Source organism: Orcinus orca, chromosome 16, assembly GCF_937001465.1.
Source record: "Orcinus orca chromosome 16, mOrcOrc1.1, whole genome shotgun sequence".
NCBI classification, from domain to species: domain Eukaryota; kingdom Metazoa; phylum Chordata; class Mammalia; order Artiodactyla; family Delphinidae; genus Orcinus; species Orcinus orca.
In genome coordinates this window covers 19,353,396-19,370,882 of record NC_064574.1, presented here as the reverse complement: position 1 = coordinate 19,370,882, position 17,487 = coordinate 19,353,396, and the positions used below count along the sequence as shown (strand labels likewise).

Genomic DNA, 17,487 nt, shown 5'->3' with positions numbered 1-17,487 from the left:
AGAGCATGGAAAGACTTCCCAGAGGAGGTGACAGTGGGGCAGGGTCTAAAGAGTAGATGAGAAGAGGACACCAGGCAGAGGAAACAGCATGCACTTGATACCAGTGTTGGGAGGTATGTGGCAAATAATGTTTATCCAGGGAGGCAAATCATTTTCCTTTAAAAAACATTTTAAACGAATTTGAGGTGATCCGTATAATAATGTCACCTGCACTCACTCACATTCTGAGGAGCTTTCTCAAGCAGAAAAGAAACTGCCAGAAGTATAGTTGATGAAATAGAATGACAACCCGACCTCTATTCTGTAGGACCAGGACAGTGACAGACCCCTTAGCTTAATCAACAGTACATAGTTCATTTCAGAGCGAGGGTCATATCACTCTCTATGAATCCTTATGTTGCCTTTATAAAGTCTGGAGTGAAAGAATCCCGGAGGCAGTTAGTTTAATATAGTATGTAAGTAAGTAGGATTTAAATCCAGAACTCCTGAGTTTGAATCCTGTCTTCCCCACTTACTTGCTGTGTGAGCTTGAGTAAACTGACTTAACCCCCTAATGTTGTGAGACTTGAGTGAGATAATCCACATGTTGCTGTTACCATGGTGTCTGATGCGTGATGAGAACTCAAAAGTTAAAAAGGAAGTCCCATTAGTCTTCTTAAGAAAAGTTCTGAATCCAGTTATGCCAACTTATTGCCTCTCTGCTCTAAATCCACCCTTCCTTGCCTTGCTGTGTGATACTGGAGTTGAATTCTGTCAACATTTCTTTTTTGTCAGTGGCACAGTGTTTGGCTTTGTCAGTAGAGAGTGCTAGAGGGATGCTGCTAGACCAGAGATGAACGCGAATGTCCATAAAAGCCTCCCAGCTCAAGGCACTGTCTGTCCCCACCCACCACTCTTGTTCCCAGTAAATATGTATTGTGCACCTACTATGTACCTGGCTGTGTGTTAGGTTCTGGGTATGCGGCCTTGAATAAAACCAAAGACCACCATGGAATTTACAGTCTAGTATGTCGGGCAGATATTGGTCAAATAATCAAAAACATAAATCTTACATGGTGCATGGTACCATGAGACCCAGAAATAGGAGGCTTTGGGTCAAAGATGTTTAGGGAAATAGTTGGTGTGAGATCTAAAGGGGAAAATAGGGGTTAAACTGGATGTATTGGTGTGCTTGGGCTGCCATAACAAAATACCATAGACCAGGTGGCTTAAACAGCAGAAATTAATATTCTCACAATTCTTGAGGCTGGAAGTCCAAGATCAAGCTTCCAGCCAATTCAGTTTTGGTGAAGACTCTCTTCCTGGCTTGCACATGGCTGCTTTCTCACTGTGTCCTCATATGTGTGCGTGGGGAGAGAAGAAGAGTAAACTTTCTGGTATCTCTTCTTATAAGGACACTAATCCTATGGGATCAGCGGCTCACTCTCATGACCTCATTTAACTTTAATGACTTCCTTACTCCAAATATAGCCACACTGGAAGTTAGGGCTTCAACATATGAATTTTTTGGGTACACATATGTTTAGTCCATAACACTAGGAAAATATGGGAAAGAAGAGTGCTCCCTGTAGAGGGAACAGCACGTGCATAGGCCCTGTGGCTGTCAAGGGTACATGGTGATTTAAACAAAGAGGGAGAAGGCGCACAGACAATGAGGCAGATAATGGGAGGAGATCAGGCTGGAGAGGCGGACAGTGGCCAGATCATGCAGGGCCTTGAAGGTAGTGGTAATAAGTTGAGTTGTACCCTAAGAGCCCTTCAGTAAAGGTGTAGGGACAACGTGCTGGGTGCAGATCAGAATGAAGGGCTCAGAATGGACGCAGGGAGAAAAATAATGAAGTTGTCCTGAGTGTCCAGATTCAGCCCAGGTTATACAAATGGGCACTGGTTGGCCTGGAGGAGACACTGGCCAGCCAAGCTGCCCAGGACCAGGGAAGAGAACTTGCTTCTGGCCCAGGTGAACAGAGGCCTTGGACTACAGAGTCATCCCCAGTCACATTCTCAGCTTCTCTACAGTCCTGGCTTCTCCCCTCCCCTCTTCTACCTTCTAGACCCTGTGCCTTATACCACCTCAGTCAGGACAGCCCATATCTGTGGCTGGTTCTGTTTCCCTAGCCCTAGTCTGGCCCAGCCTGCCTTCCTCGTTTTCCCACATTGGACCACAGAACCAAGATTCAACATGCTGCCCTCTAATGTAAGTTGGTGCAGCCACTGTGGAAAACAGTATGGAGGTTCCTCAGAAAACTAAAAATAGAATTACCATATGATCCAGCAATCCCACTCCTGGGCATATAATCAGACAAAACTATAATTCAAAAAGATACATGCACCCCTATGTTCATAGCAGCAGTATTCACAATAGCCAAGACATGGAAACAACCTAAATGTCCATCGACAGACGAATGGATAAAGAAGATGTGATACGTATATACAATGAAATACTACTCAGTCATAAAAAAAGAACGAAATAAAGCCATTGGCACCAAAATGGATGCAACTAGAGATTATCATACTAAGTGGTGTAAGTCAGAAAGAGAAAGACAAACACCATATCATATCAGGACTTCCCTGGTGGTGCAGTGGTTAAGAATCTGCCTGCCAATGCAGGGGACATGGGTTCAAGCCCTCGTCTGGGAAGATCCCACATGCCATGGAGCAACTAAGCCCGTGAGCCAGAACTACTGAGCCTGTGCTCTAGAGCCCACAAGCCACAAATACGGAGCCTGTGTACCACAACTACTGAAGCCTGCGTGCCTAGAGTCCATGCTCGCAACAAGAGAAGTGCACCGCAGTGAAGAGTAGCCCCCCCCCCGCAACTAGAGAACAGCCCACAGCAACGAAGAAAAGCACAGCAACGAAGACCCAACACAGCCAAAAATAAATAAATTAATTAATTTTAAAAAAATACATCCAGGGCTTCCCTGGTGGCGCAGTGGTTGAGAGTCCGCCTGCCGATGCAGGGAACATGGGTTCGTGCCCTGGTCCGGGAGGATCGCACATGCCGCGGAGCGGCTAGGCCCATGAGCCATGGCCGCTGAGCCTGCGTGTCCGGAGCCTGTGCTCCACAACGGGAGAGGCCACAACAGTAAGAGGCCCGCGTACCGCAAAAGAAAAAAAAATATATCCAGTCTGATTTTCTATGGCTTTAGAATTTTTACAAATTTTTTTCTTTTTTTAAAGTGGTTGCCCAAAATTAACACTTTGTGGGTTTTTTAAATGTCGTAGATACTCTGCAGGCCAAATATTGCTAATATATTTGAATCAAACTGATATTTCATAGTAAAATCACAAACCATACATGTTTATTAGAGTTATTGCCAATAAACTCCCAAATAAATAGAAACAAAAGTAATTTGAGTCACAGAAGGAGAAGAGATAGTGGAAAGAAAAAAATATTTGAAGAGATGATAGTTAAGAATGTTTCAAAATTAATGAAAGATATTCATAGGTTCGAGAGGTTCAGCAAATAAATAATACATTGAATACTATATAAAGAAAACCACATCTTAGACACAACATAGTCAAACTACTAAAAGCCAACAACATAGTCAAACTACTTAAAAGTAGGCAGAAGCAAAAGTAAGACATATTTCAGAGAAACAACAATTAGAATGACAACCTGCTTCTCATCAAAAAGAAGACAGAAGACTAAAATGGTATCTTTAAAGTTTACAGGGGGAAGAAAACTGCCAACCAAGGAATTTTGTACTCAGTGAAAATAGATTTCAAAAATTAAATGAAATAGGGCTTCCCTGGTGGTGCAGTGGTTGAGAGTCCGCCTGCCGATGCAGAGGACACGGGTTCGTGCCCTGGTCCGGGAAGATCCCACGTGCCGCGGAGCGGCTGGGCCCGTGAGCCATGGCTGCTGAGCCTGCGCGTCCGGAGCCTGTGCCCTGCAATGGGAGAGGCCACAGCAGTGAGAGGCTCGCGTCCCACAAAAAAAAAAAAAAGGATGGTGCTAACTCTAGAGTTTTTACATACCCTGTATCAGATTGAGAAGTTCTTTCCTATTCCTAGGTTGCTGAGAGGTTTTATTGTGAGTAGATGTTGAATTTTATCAGATGCTTTTTCAGCATCTATTCAGATGATCAAATTATTTTTCCCTTTTATGCTGTTAATGTGGTTGGTAGTATTTAAATGTTAAACCAATTTGCATTCCTAGCCCCCTGGCTCACGGGCCTAGCCGCTCCGCGGCATGTGGGATCTTAAACTGGGGCACGAACCCGTGTCCCCTGCATCGGCAGGTGGACTCTCATCCACTGCGCCACCAGGGAAACCCAACACCATCCTTAATGGTAAAATATTGAACATTTTCCTCCCTAAAGTCAGGAACAGAGCAAGGATATCAGCTAATACCACCTCTAATCAACATTTTACTAGATGTCCTAGCCAGGGCAGTAAGGCAAAAAAGAAAAAGTCATAAAGACAGGAAAGAATAAAATAAAACTATCTTTATTCAAAGATGACATGATTGTGTAGCTAGAAAATCCTAAGGAATCTCAAACAAACTTTTAGAACTAAAAAATGACTGTCTTAGTCTGGCTGCTATAACGAAATAGCACTCGGTAGCTTGTAAACAATAGAAATTTATTTCTCACAGTTCTAGAGGCTGGAAGTCTGAGATCAGGGTGCCACCATGGTCAGGTTCTGATGAAGGCTCTCTTCTGGGTTGCAAAATCAATATACCAAAATCAACCTTATTTCTATACTCCAGCAAGAATCAGAAAAGAGTTTTTGAAAAGAAGAGTCAAAATAGTTTTGAAATAGCAAAAAAAAAAAAAAAAACAACCAAGTACCTAGGGGTGGATCTTACAAAAAACATGTAAGACCTCTATGGCGGAAACCACAAACATTTTAATAGATATTAAAGAATAAATGAATAATGGAGAAAAATACCGTGTTAATTAGATGAAAAGACCCAATAATGTAAAGCTATCATTCTCTCCAGTTGGTCTATAGAGTCAAAGAAATCCCAGGTGATTTTCATATGGAACACGACAAGATGATTCTAATGTAAAATTTATGTGAAACTGCAGAAAGCCAAGAACATCTAAGATACTCTTGAAGAAGTACAAGGTGGGAAGATTTACTCTATCAGCTAATAAGACTTATAATAAAGCTCTAATAACTACAACAGTATGGTATTGGCACAAGAGTAGACAAAAACTAATGGACAGAAGAGAGACACCCCCCCCAAAAAAAACCCAGGTTAATAATAAAGATAGCACTGCAGAACAGTGTGGGGTAATGATCTTTTGAATAAATAGTGTTGAGTCAATTTAATATCCATATGGGAAAAATGACATTGGAACCCTATCTCACACCATACTCAAAAGCCAACTTCTGATGGATTATGGACCTAAATATGAAAAGTAAAACAATAAACATGGCCTGACACACAGAAGAAACTCAGTAAATGAATGGGTGTATATCGGGGATGCGTTATTCCAATTTAACTTAATTTAGTCAATAAACAAAAAACCAATTTCTGTTGGATTATGGACTTAAACATGTAAGGTAAAACAACACAGATTTAGAAGATAACATACAATAATATTTTCATGACCTCAAGGTAGAAAAGGTTTTCTTAAACAAGACAGAAAAAGCACTAATCACAAAGGAAAGACAGATAAATTGGACTTTTTTTTTTTACAGTTAAGAGGTTCTTTCATCAAGAAACATTATTAGCAGAGTGAAGAGGGAAGCTACAGAGGAGAAAGATTTGCAATGCATATAACTGACAAAGGGTTTATATCCAGAATATACCAAAAAAAACCCTACTATAAATAACTAATGAAAAGATAGCCCAATAGGAAAGTGGGCAAGAACAGGCTCTTCACTTCACATCAAGAAAATCCAAATGGCCAACAACATGAAAGGTGTTTAGCCTCCTTAGTAATCAAGAAAATGAACCACAGTGAGCAACTACTACAGACCCACCAGATGGCTAAAAGTACAAACTCTGACAGTACCAACAGCTGGTGAGAACTGTTGGTGAATGTACAAGGCGAGCTCGTATATATTGCTGGGGCGGACTGTACGTGTATAATCATTTTGGAAAACAGTTTGGCATTATTTTTCAGAATTAAGCATAAGGCATACTTATAACCCAGCAATTCTGCTCCAAAGTGTATACCTAAGAGAAAAACATGCTCAGGTAGAGCAGTAGACACGTACCAAAATGTTCACAGCAGCATTATCTATAATAGTCCCAAGTTGGAAACAACCCAAATGTCAATTAGTAGTTGACGGGATAAATAAATTGTGGTATATTCACCCAATGGAATGCTATGTGCTGCACTAAAAGTGAATGAACTACAGCTGCACACAACAACATGGAAGACTCTGACAAATAATGTGGAGTGAAAGAAGCCAGACAGAAGAGAACACACACTTAATGATGGCCTTTATATAAAACCCATAACCAGACAAAACTAAATATGCCCCTGCCCCACAGACTTCCTCCACTCCTGCACTTATGAGATATGAGAAGAGCAGTAACAAAAGACGGATTTGAAAACAAGTTGAGGAATCATTCTTTTGTCCTCAGCCACAATCAGCCCACTGCTGGAATATCTCCTGTTTGGAGGGATGATAAGAGAAAATGACTGGGAGATGAACTGAAGGAAATGATTGACACAGCTCTCTGATGTCGGGGTGGAGAATGATAAAGTCAGGCACCCTTCTGTCAGGGTCCATTGTGATGGCCTCAGTGACATTTTAATAAAGTCACTCAAAGTTAGGGGACCATAATGACAAATTTCTAGTGTGTTAAACCTTCACTGGAAACCTACCGTGATATGGGCTAACAGGTATGGATCGTTTCTGAGGTGCAAGGTGCAATGGGGCCATGCAGCTTTTGCAAGATTCCCAATAACAAATACAATTTAGTTCGGTATACGTGCTTCCAGATTTTTTCAGGGTACCTAAACATTTTTTGTTATTATAACTATGGGATTATATTACACACACTGCTGAACTTTTTTTTTTTCTAACTTAATAGGTGTTCAACATCTGTTGAACTTCATACTTTGTGGGGAGATGGATATATTCAGTAGCTTGATAGTGGTGATGGTTTCATGGGTATCTACACATGTCAAAATTCAAATTGTACGCTTAAAATATATGGGGTTTATTGTATATCAGTCATAACTCAGTAAAACTGGAAAAGCACTGTACTTTAAATCTCTTTTACTGTCTTCCCCACTTAACACTTTACGTTTCATCCATGCTGTTGGATGTACATCTAACTCATCATTTCTCAGTGCTGTATAGAATTCCAAGGTCTGCCTCCACCATGGTTTACTAACTCACTTCTGCCTCCTGCTCACCTATCTTGTCTTCTTATGTATCTGAGCAAACTTTCTTTAAAACATACTTCAAGGAGTAAGATTGCTGAATTCTCTAACCCATGCATACTTACTTTTGCTGAAGACTGCCTGTTTATTTTGCTTATTTTATGGAAGGACTGAGCAAGTTTCCATTTCTGCCAGCTGAGCATGAGAGTTCCCAGTCTCTTCACCTGGATTTCTGACCCTTCATGCAGCAACAGGACAGAAGGCATGGATGTCATTCTTGGTGCCCGGCCCCCCGCCCCTCCCCACACTCAATTTGGTACAGACTTCATGGTTGCTGACAAATAATTGTTCAGTGTGTGACACATGGCTTTGGCCATTCCTTAGTGTTTAACAGATGGAATTTCTATTTTCACTTGTTTTTTAAATCCTGTTTTTGGGGAGAGGTGCAGGTGAGAGACGGGAGATCTGTAGCCTGTCTTTCCAAAGCACTCCCTGGCAGCCTTCAAAGGTCCCACCTACATGAAGGAACTGGGCCCCTGTGCTTAGGCCAGTGTTTTAAGCTGCAAGGAATGTGGTGACTCAGCTGGTCGTCCAGGGACACCTCGGTGAACAAGGCAGAGGAAAGGAAGTCATTACACAGACAGCTGGGTTGTAAAAAACAAAAATACTCCACACACCAAGCTTTACAAAGCAGTGTGGCTGTGTGTCCCGTGACTTAACGGGACTGCTTCTGCCACGTGGCCCTCCAGCCCACGATATGTGGCCCCCAGCTCATGACACGTGGCACCCAGCTCAGAATATGTGGCACGCAGCCCTTACTCAGTGCTGGCTGCTCCTCAAGCCGCTTGGAAAGCTGACTGGGTGGGGACCCCAGGAAAATCCGTGACTGTCTTCTCCCTTCCACCCTCTCCTACTGCTTCCTGCATCATCTCTTTTCTCCTCGCTCCTTCCTCTTGAATTCTCTTGCCCTTAAAGAAATTTAAAAACATGGAATTTAGTATTCAGTGGGAGACTTGGCAGAGATACAGCAAGATCCAAACACTGACCCCCTAGGAAGGCCCTACTGTGTCAGGCAGATACTGGCAACAAGTCATATCACCTGCACAAGGTCCAGAGCACGGTGAGAGAGGCCAGGGGGAGACAGGCCAGAAGTACGGGATGGAGACTCCAAGGTGGAGGCAAGACCATCGAAGATGTGGACTCTCACCCAGGCTTCTTTATTGGATACCTACTATGCGCCAGACCCCATTCTTGGGATGTATCAGTGAAGACACATCCAGAGTCTTATCTCCATAGGGCCTGCATTCTCAAAGGGGGAGACAGATAAACATCAAATATCAGAAATAAGTCAATTATATAGCACGTGCATGGGTGGTTAGTGCTACTTTAAAAGATCAGAACAGGGAAAGATGCATGGGAGTGGTCCCGGTAGAAAGGTGACATCTGAGTGCTCCTAAGCGGGTGAGGGAGCGAGTCACGTGGATGTCTGGGGAAAGAGCCTTCTGAACAGAGGAAACCTCCAGGGCAAGGGGGAGTGTGCCCGTGTGCTTAAACATCCATGAGGTGGTAACCCTGGTGGCTGCAGAGTAAGTGCTTGGGGGGAGTGTAGTGGGAGGGCACAGCAGAGAGGTGGGAGGTGTGAGGGTGGGAGCCATTGGAGGGTCCTGAGCAGAGCTCTAACCCGAACTGACATCCCGCTGTCAGATGGCTTTGACCGCTGAGAGTCCAATGCAAGCAGAGTGCAAAATGAAGGTGCCAATCTTGCCGAAGATGTAGAGTTTATGAAGTTGATGAGAGTGACGTTGAATACAGGTAGAATCATACAAAGCATTAGAAGATGACGGCCTGTCATTGTTAACAGGGCAGGAATTTCAGAAGAATAAGTAAGGGTTATGAGAAGGCTTTGGGGAAACCAAAGGAGCCCAGAAGCAATTTTTGATAGTTGTGCTTTTTCAGCAAATGCAATGCTCCATGAAGGATGTCATACCATGTAATCTATACCCTGCTCCCAAATCATTTATTCTTTAGTCATACTAAAAATTAGGCTACAGTGGTATGCACAACCAGAATTTTATTAAGTATAAGATAATAACATTTTGTTCAGTATACTTTTGAGTACATATAATATAACTGGTTTCCTTTTCTCCACATGTAACAATGCTTCCCACTTTACTAGGTTGAGTAAAGATTAAATAAGAGCATTCACTCACTAACACATGCAACTAATACTTATTACGGGTCTTATTCTAAGTGACAGGCACCAAGTGAGGCTCTAGGGTACAGTGATGAACAGAAAGTACCCTCATGAAGACATAGCATTCATCAAATGGTATATATAAATAAAGCTCCCATAAAAGAGTAAGATGAAAAAGCACATGATGTTATGAGAGCCTATGTAAGGGAAATTTAACCTAGCCAGAAGGTGTATTAGTTAGCTATTGCTGTAACAAATCACTACCACCTTAGGGCTTTAAACAACATACATTTATTATCTCAGTGTCTGTGAGAGTCGGGAATCTGAGCATGGCTTAGCTGAGTCTCTGCCTTAGGGACTCACAAGGCTGTAATCAAGGTGACAGCTTGGCTGCGTTCTCATCTGGAGACTCAGCTGGGGAGGAATTGCTTCCAAGCCCCCTCAGGCTGTTGGCAGGATTCATTTCCCTGTGGCTGTAGAACCAAGGACCCTGGCTTCTCGCTGACTGTCAGCTTCTAGAGGCCACGCAGAGCTCCTTGACATGTTTGTTTCCTCTACGTGGCTGTTTACTTCATCAAGTGAGCAAGGAGAGTCTCCAGGGCTAGTCTGCTAGCAAGACTTTTTTTTTTTTTAGTAAATTTATTTATTTATTTATTTGGGGCTGCACTGGGCCTTTGTTGCTGCACGCAGGCTTTCTCTTGTTGAGGCAAGCGGGGGCTATTCTTCGTTGCGGTGCATGGGCTTCTCATTGCGGTGGCTTCTCTTGTTGTGGAGCAAGGGCTCTAGGCGCACGGGCTTCAGTAGTTGTGCCACGCGGGCTTAGTTGCTCCACAGCATGTGGGATCATCCTGGACCAGGGCTCAAACCCGTGTCCCCTGCATTGGCAGGTGGATTCTTAACCACTGTACCACCAGGGAAGTCCAAGACTTTTATATGATGTAATATACTATGGGAGGTGACATCCCATTACCTTTGCTATATTCTACTGGTTAAAAGCAAGTCACAGCATGTATACACTACCAAACATAAGGTAGACAGCTAGTGGGAAGCAGCCGCATAGCACAGGGAGATCAGCTCAGTGCTTTGTGACCACCTAGAGGGGTGGGATAGGGAGGGAGGGAGGGAGGGAGACGCAACAGGGAAGAGATATGGGAACATATGTATATATATAACTGATTCATTTTGTTGTAAAGCAGAAACTAACACACCATTGTAAAGCAATTATACTCCAATAAAGATGTTTAAAAAAAAAAAAAAGCAAGTCACAGGCCCCACTCACACTCAAGAGGAAGGGATTACACAAAGGCATGAACACCAGGAGGTGGGAATACAGGGGGTGACCTTTGAGTCTCTCTGCCACTGAAAGCTTTCCTGAGGAAGGAACAATGGAGCCGGAATCTAAAAAATGAGTTAACTATATGGACAGGAGAGGGAACCACTGCCCAGGTAGAGAGAACAATGTGGGCAGAACAGTGCATATAACATTTGCAAAGGATCTAGCACAGTGACTACCAATACTGTGTCACTCTCCTGCTCAGCGACCATCAAGGGCTCCTCAGTGCCGATGGTTTTGCCCCATATTCAAGGTCAGACAGGCCATCTCCTTGCACTCACTTTCATGGTTTCACTCACCACCTCCACGGCTTCACTCATCACTTACACTGCGCCTGACCCTCCTGTACATACATACTCCATCTATATATAATTCAAGGCCCAGCATCAACTGATCTCTAAACAATATTTTTGGACATTTATTATCATTCAATTTATGAACAAAATTTAAATCTTTTGAACATCCATGCTAGACCCTCCTTGAATTGAAAAGCATACCGAGACATGATTCTGGATGCCAGATGGAGGGGAATGGGGTCAGAAAGTATATCTAAATAAAAAGAGGAAAAATAAGAGGTCCCCTTGCTGAAGGTTCACCCCATGGGACAGCTGGTAAGTCCTGCAGGGATTTTAGAACACACAGAAAGCTCCACTTCATAGAATGGTTAATGATCTTTTAGTTTTCTTCCCTAGGCTAGAAATCACAAATGGATCACAAAAGAGTTCGGTCAAACTGAAGTTTTTCCGGGAAGGACAGTTGGAGCGGGGAACTGCCCAGCCGCAGCCCACACTGCCAGGCAACCTGGCCAGGTCGGGCCAGTCCTCAACTGGCACCAACGGCTTGGTTGGCAGGAGTAGAGGACAGCAACGGAAGTCCCCTGCCCTCTAGCCTAGGGATCCCTGATCCAGAGCCTATCCCTGAAGGGCCTGGGAGAAGAGGCCCCAGTAGCACCGCAGCCTTAGCCACATCAGCAGGGATGGAGAACAAGGAAAGGAAAAGCAACCCAGATCGCAGCCCAGAATCTGGCTTCCTCCAGCCAACAGCTGCAGGAGGGGCTGAGTCTGGGGGCGAGGCCGGCGGTGGGGGCGGACCATGGGGGGCGGGCCGGTAGTGGTGGGCGGGGTCTGGTGGGGCTGCTTCCCCAGCCCCACCCCTTAGCCCCGGAAGGAGCAGGCCTTGGTTGCTGCAACTCCACCTGCCCAAAGCTGTTATTGGGGGCTGAGTCTCTGCAGCTGCCTTCGAGGTCAGAAGCAGGCTGGATCTAGGGGCGACGGAAGGCCTGACACCCCCTGGGTCTCTCCTCGCCGCCCTCCCCTCCCTTACTATCTTCCCTAGTGCCCGCTCCACATGGAAGCCGGAGGGCTTTTTCTCAATACCCATTAAAGCTTCTTCCTTTGCTTTGAGGGCAGAGGACCCCGCACTCCCTCCCCCAACAAACACACTATCTGATTTCTCCCCCCGCCCCCTACTCACACTGTCACAGCTTCCGTCATGAACTATCAGACTTCCCTGGTGGTCCAGTGGTTAAGAATCCGCCTGCCAGTGCAGGGGACACCGTTTGATCCCTGGTCCGGGAAGATCCCACATGCCGCGGAGCAACTAAGCCCGTGCGCCACAACCACTGAGCCTGCGCTCTAGAGCCCGTGAGCCACAACTACTGAGTCCGAGTGCCACAACTACTGAAGCCCGCGGGCCTAGAGCCTGTGCTCTGCAACAAGAGAAGCCACCGCAATGAGAAGCCTGCGCACGGCACCGAAGAGCAGCCCCCGCTCACCGCAACTAGAGAAAGCCTGCGCGCAGCAACGAAGACCCAACGCAGCCAAAAAATAAATAAATAATAATTTTAAAAAAAAGACTGAACTATCCCCAGGTAGTTCTGCCCGGCCTCTGTACACACTAGTCAGTACACTTGTAACACCGTTCCCACCCTTCTTCATCTAACTAATTCCAATTTATTTTTCAGGCTTAGATAGATATCTACTCGGGAAAGCTTTCCTGGACCCTCCCATCCTGCTACCTTACATCACAATTGCCTGACTGCCTGTCTGTTCTTCTTCTTTCCCTTCTCCCTCCCCCCACCAAGACTGTGCCATCGCTGCAGCATCTCCAGTGCCTCACCCAGGCATGGGGCTCAGAATGATCATAAATGCCCTGCCTGGTGGTCCTCTACACCTCTATATCCTCTATACCTCTGCCTGGATGGGAGGTTCCTGCAGTTACTTCATGTCTTAGAACAACAGGTCGAAAACTAGAAACCCTTTGGTGTGGGGGAAGGGAGTTTATTCAAATACAGATTGCTGGGCCCCACCCTCAGAGTTTCTGATTCAGTAGGTCTGGAGTAGGGCCTGAGAGTGTGCATTTCTAACAAGTTCCCAGGTGGTGTTGCAGCTGCTGGCCCAGGGACCACACTTTAAGAATCATGTCTGGGACTTCCCTGGTGGTACAGTGGTTAAGAATCTGCCTGCCAATGCAGGGGTCACAGGTTCGAGCCCTGGTCTGGGAAGATCCCACATGCCGCGGAGCAATTAAGCCTGTGCATCACAACTACTGAGCCTGGGCTCTAGAGCCCGTGAGCCACAACTACTGAGCCTATGCGCCGCAACTACTGAGCCCACGTGCCTAGAGCCCATGCTCCACAACAAGAGAAGCCACCACAATGAGAACCGTGCACACTGCAACAAAGAGTAGCCCCTGCTCGCCACAACTAGAGAAAGCCCGCATGCAGCAACAAAGACCCAACACAGCCAGAAATAAAATAAATAAATTTATTTTAAAAAAAGAAAAAAGAATCATGTCTTACAACCTACAGACTAGGAGAAGGTATTTGCAAATGACACAGGGCTTAATTTCCAAAGTATAGAAACAGCTCATACAACTCAATATCAAAAAAACAAACAACCCAATCAAAAAATGGGCCAAAGACCTAAATAGACATTTCTTCAAAGAATCATACAGATGGCCAAATAAATGCTGGTGAGGGTTGGAGAAAAGGAAACCCTCCTACACTGTTAGTGGGAATGTAAATTCATGCAGTCACTATGAAAAACAGTATAGAGGTTCCTTAAAAAACTAAAAATAGAGCTACCATATGATCCTGCAATTCCACTCCTGTGCATATATCTAGAAAAGATCAAAACTCTAATTCAAAAAGATACATGCACCCCAATGTTCACAGCAGCACTATTTACAATGGCCAAGACATGGAAGCAACCTAAATGTCCATCAACAGATGAATGGATAAAGATGTGGTATACTCAGCCATAAAAAAGAATGAAATATTGCCAATTGCAGCAACATGGATGGAACTAGAGATTATCATGCTAAGTGAAGTTAGTCAGACAGAGAAGGACAAATATTATATATCACTTATATGTGGAATCTAAAAAATAATACAAATGAAGTTATTTACAAAACAGAAACAGACTCACAGACATAGAAAACAAACTTATGATTACCAAAGGGGAAAGGGGGAGAGGGATAAATTAGGCGTATAGGATTAACAGATACACACTACTACATATAAAATAGATAAACAACAAGGATTACTGTATAGCCCATGGAACTATATTCAATATCTTGTAATAACTTGTAATGGAAAAGAATCTGAAAAATAATATATATATATATATAAAACCAAATCACTTTGCTGTATACTTGAAACTAACACAATATTGTAAATCAACTATACTTCAATTTAAAAAAAAGAATCAAAAAAAAAATAAAAAAAGTAAAAAATAAAAAATAAAAAAATAAAAAAAAGAATCACATTTTAGAGCATCAGTTTCTTCACTGGCAAAAGAGGATAACTACTGTCCCTCCTGTACTAGGTTATGTGACAATCAAATGAGACAATGCAGATGAAAAACTCAGCATGTTGCCTGCACCCAGTAGGTGCTCAGTAAGTGTCTGCAATTACTACAGGGAATGGGCAGGAGAAACGCCAGGCAGGGAAAACATGAGAAGGGGCAGAGGTGGGAAAGGGCCCAAGCAGGGCAGCTGGCCTGGCAGAAGAGCACGGCCCAGCATAGCAGCCAGGGAGTCCTAGTTGCTCTATGGAAGCAGCTGGGAGCCACACATAGTTCTGGAGCAGGGCAGTGACAGGTGGAAGCTGTATGTGGCAACATTAAGCAGGAGGCCGTTGCAAACCCCATGTGCTGAGTACTCCTTGGCTGTTTGACCAGTTATAGGGGTGCCAGATTCAACCAGTAAAAATAAAGGATATCCCATGAAATTCGAATTTCAGATGCCAATGAATATTTTTTTTAGTATAAGTATGTCCCAAATATTGCATGGGACATACTTACACTAAAAAATCTTTTGTTATTTATCTGAAATTGAAAGTTAACTGGGCATCCTTTATTTTTATTTGCTAAATTTGACCATCCTGGCCAGACCTCAACTGCCTGCCGCCCAACCTACGAGTCTGCCTCCTGCAGGGAGCCCGTGCAGGTTCCTTTGCTTCCCTTCCCACCTTCAACGGGGCCACCAGGAGTGGTTGAGGAGACACTCCTGCAGCCAGTCTTGCTACCCATGACAAGTGGCCACAGCTGCAGGCCTGGGTGAATGTGTCCTCCCACTTTATGCCAGGTTCACCCAGCAAGAAAGCAGTGGGGAGCAATAAATAATCATTGGGTCTGAGACTTAAAGAACATACGGCCACCAAGTTCTATGAAGAAGGCAGTGCCCCCTACACTGATGGGTTACTCAAAAAACAAACAGTGGTGTAAGCCCCTCCGCCCTGCCCACAACCGGTGAGGGAGAGGAGAAAATTGCCTCTATCCTTAACACCAGAAATGGGCATACACAAGCGCTCATGCTGCTTGCACGCTCCAAGGATGCCTTGGAAATGGTGATGTACACCGCAGGCTAGAACAGGGTGGTCCCTGCCTCGTACATTTCAGTTGGGTGTTAGGACAAGTCATACTAGAGGCTGCCTGTCTTCCCCACCACCATAAGCATCAAATCCCAGATGATTCATTGTTCTGGAAACAAGCCTGTCGGAAATCCAATTTCTGCAACAACCTTTATGTCAACTTTTTTTTTTCTAAGAAGGAACAATGAAAACAATGTGTACTCCATTTTTTTTAATGTGATAAACATTGTTGAACACCTAGTGTTTGCCCTGCGCTGTGTGCAGCGTTTTATTTAGCTCTGTAGTTCTCAGCCTTGCTGCACATTACAATCACCTGGAGAGTTTTGTTGTTGTTTTTTTTAATTTCCACACCCCAGGCATCAGTATTTGCCAAGGGCATAGTGACTTCAGTGTGCACCCAAAGTTGAGAACCACTGATTTACTTCATCCTGTTTAATCCCCACAATACAATCCTGCAAGGTAGATTTTGTCTCCATCTTGCAGGTGAGGAAATTGAGCCTCAAAGAGGTAGCATTACTGTGGCATCTGTAGCCATAACCCCTGATCTGTCCTTCCTTCCCTCCCAGCCTCCCTTGAAGGATTCCTGATGTTTCCAGTTTTTCACTGCTGAATATAGTAGCTATATACAATGCTTCCACAGACATGTTTGTGGCATGGCTCTGCCCTCTGGCCACCTTAAAATAGCTTTGCTCCCGTCCCATCAGAGCTCTTCTGAGATACCAGCCAGACAGCCTGGTTTCAGGACTGACACCAAATGACTTTTGCTAAAGCAAGGACAACTGAGGCCAGTCACTTCCAGACAGGTCGTGTCATCTTGAGTCAGAACAAGAGCGGACACTTCTCACTCCCCACCGCCCAGTACTTTCTAAGCCTGACTCTTTGCCATTGTGCCCCACCCCTCCGAGCTTTTCCTGGGTTCCCGCCCTCTTTATAGCAAACTCCCTCACCTCCTGACCTTTCTCGGAGCATCTTCTTAGCAGGGGCCATCCTCACAGGTTGTGGGAGACGTCTTTGGTACAGGACAAGCCACCAACCACAGATCCAAAGGATAAAACCATTCCCTGGCCCAAGCCTCGATCCTTCAAATCTTCGCGCAACCCGGGCTTACCTGTTGCCCTCGTGGCGCCTGCCGGCGGAGAGGATGCGCAACTGGGCGAGAAGGCTGGTCATCGCCTGTCCTCTGCTGGCCAGTGGAGGTATTGACCCCGCTTCCGCTCCACCAGGGCATCAACTGGATGGAATGGAGAGTGGGCATTTATTGAGCTCCTGCTGTATGTCAGGACTGAACTGGACACGGGGGTGTAAGGATGAACGAGACCTGTTCTCACGGAATTCAAATTCAGAGAGGCTGACAATAATCAAATAGTTATTCAAGCGAATATGAAATTACAGCTGTGGGCTCTGTGAGTGTATAATACGAGGGTCCCGTCCAGCCTTGGGGCGGGGGGAGTCAAAGCTGCCCCCGAGACGGGACTTTTGAGCGCCAGGTGCCTCACAAAGTCATTTCAGGTAATCTCGAAAACCCTGCAAGGTGGCTACCCCCTTTGACAAAGTAGAAAAGTGGGGTCAGATTGGGGAAAGAATTTACCAAAGTCACACAGCGAGCTAGGAGCAAAGCCAGGAAGGTTTAGGTCGGCTCGATTGGAAAGTCTCTGCTTCTCCGCCGCTCCTGGAGGTGGGGCTGGTGGCGGGCAACTGGGACTTTCCTTCGGGGAACGCTAGAGCGCGGGGCAGGACGGGCTGGAGCTGGAGTGGGCGGAGCCTGGAGCCTGGCCTCGCCCCGCACTCT

At 45.0% G+C, this 17,487-nt stretch overlaps 1 protein-coding gene across 7 annotated transcripts in view; it reads right to left on the bottom strand.

The window, feature by feature from the left end:
• Window positions 1-17,437, bottom strand: part of ZHX3 (zinc fingers and homeoboxes 3) — a 142,436-nt gene extending 124,999 nt beyond the window's left edge. For 6 of the 7 annotated variants that reach the window (XR_007472241.1, XR_004484881.2, XR_007472243.1 and 3 more), the window contains exons 1-2: window positions 17,287-17,437; window positions 16,807-16,929 (exon numbers count right to left, since the gene is read on the bottom strand). The gene's annotated coding sequence lies outside the window, so the exon portion shown is untranslated. Of the gene's footprint in view, window positions 1-16,653; window positions 16,786-16,806; window positions 16,930-17,286 lie in introns of those variants that run through there. The other variant, XR_004484883.2, reaches the window with a different exon arrangement.
• Window positions 17,438-17,487: the final 50 nt, after the last annotated feature.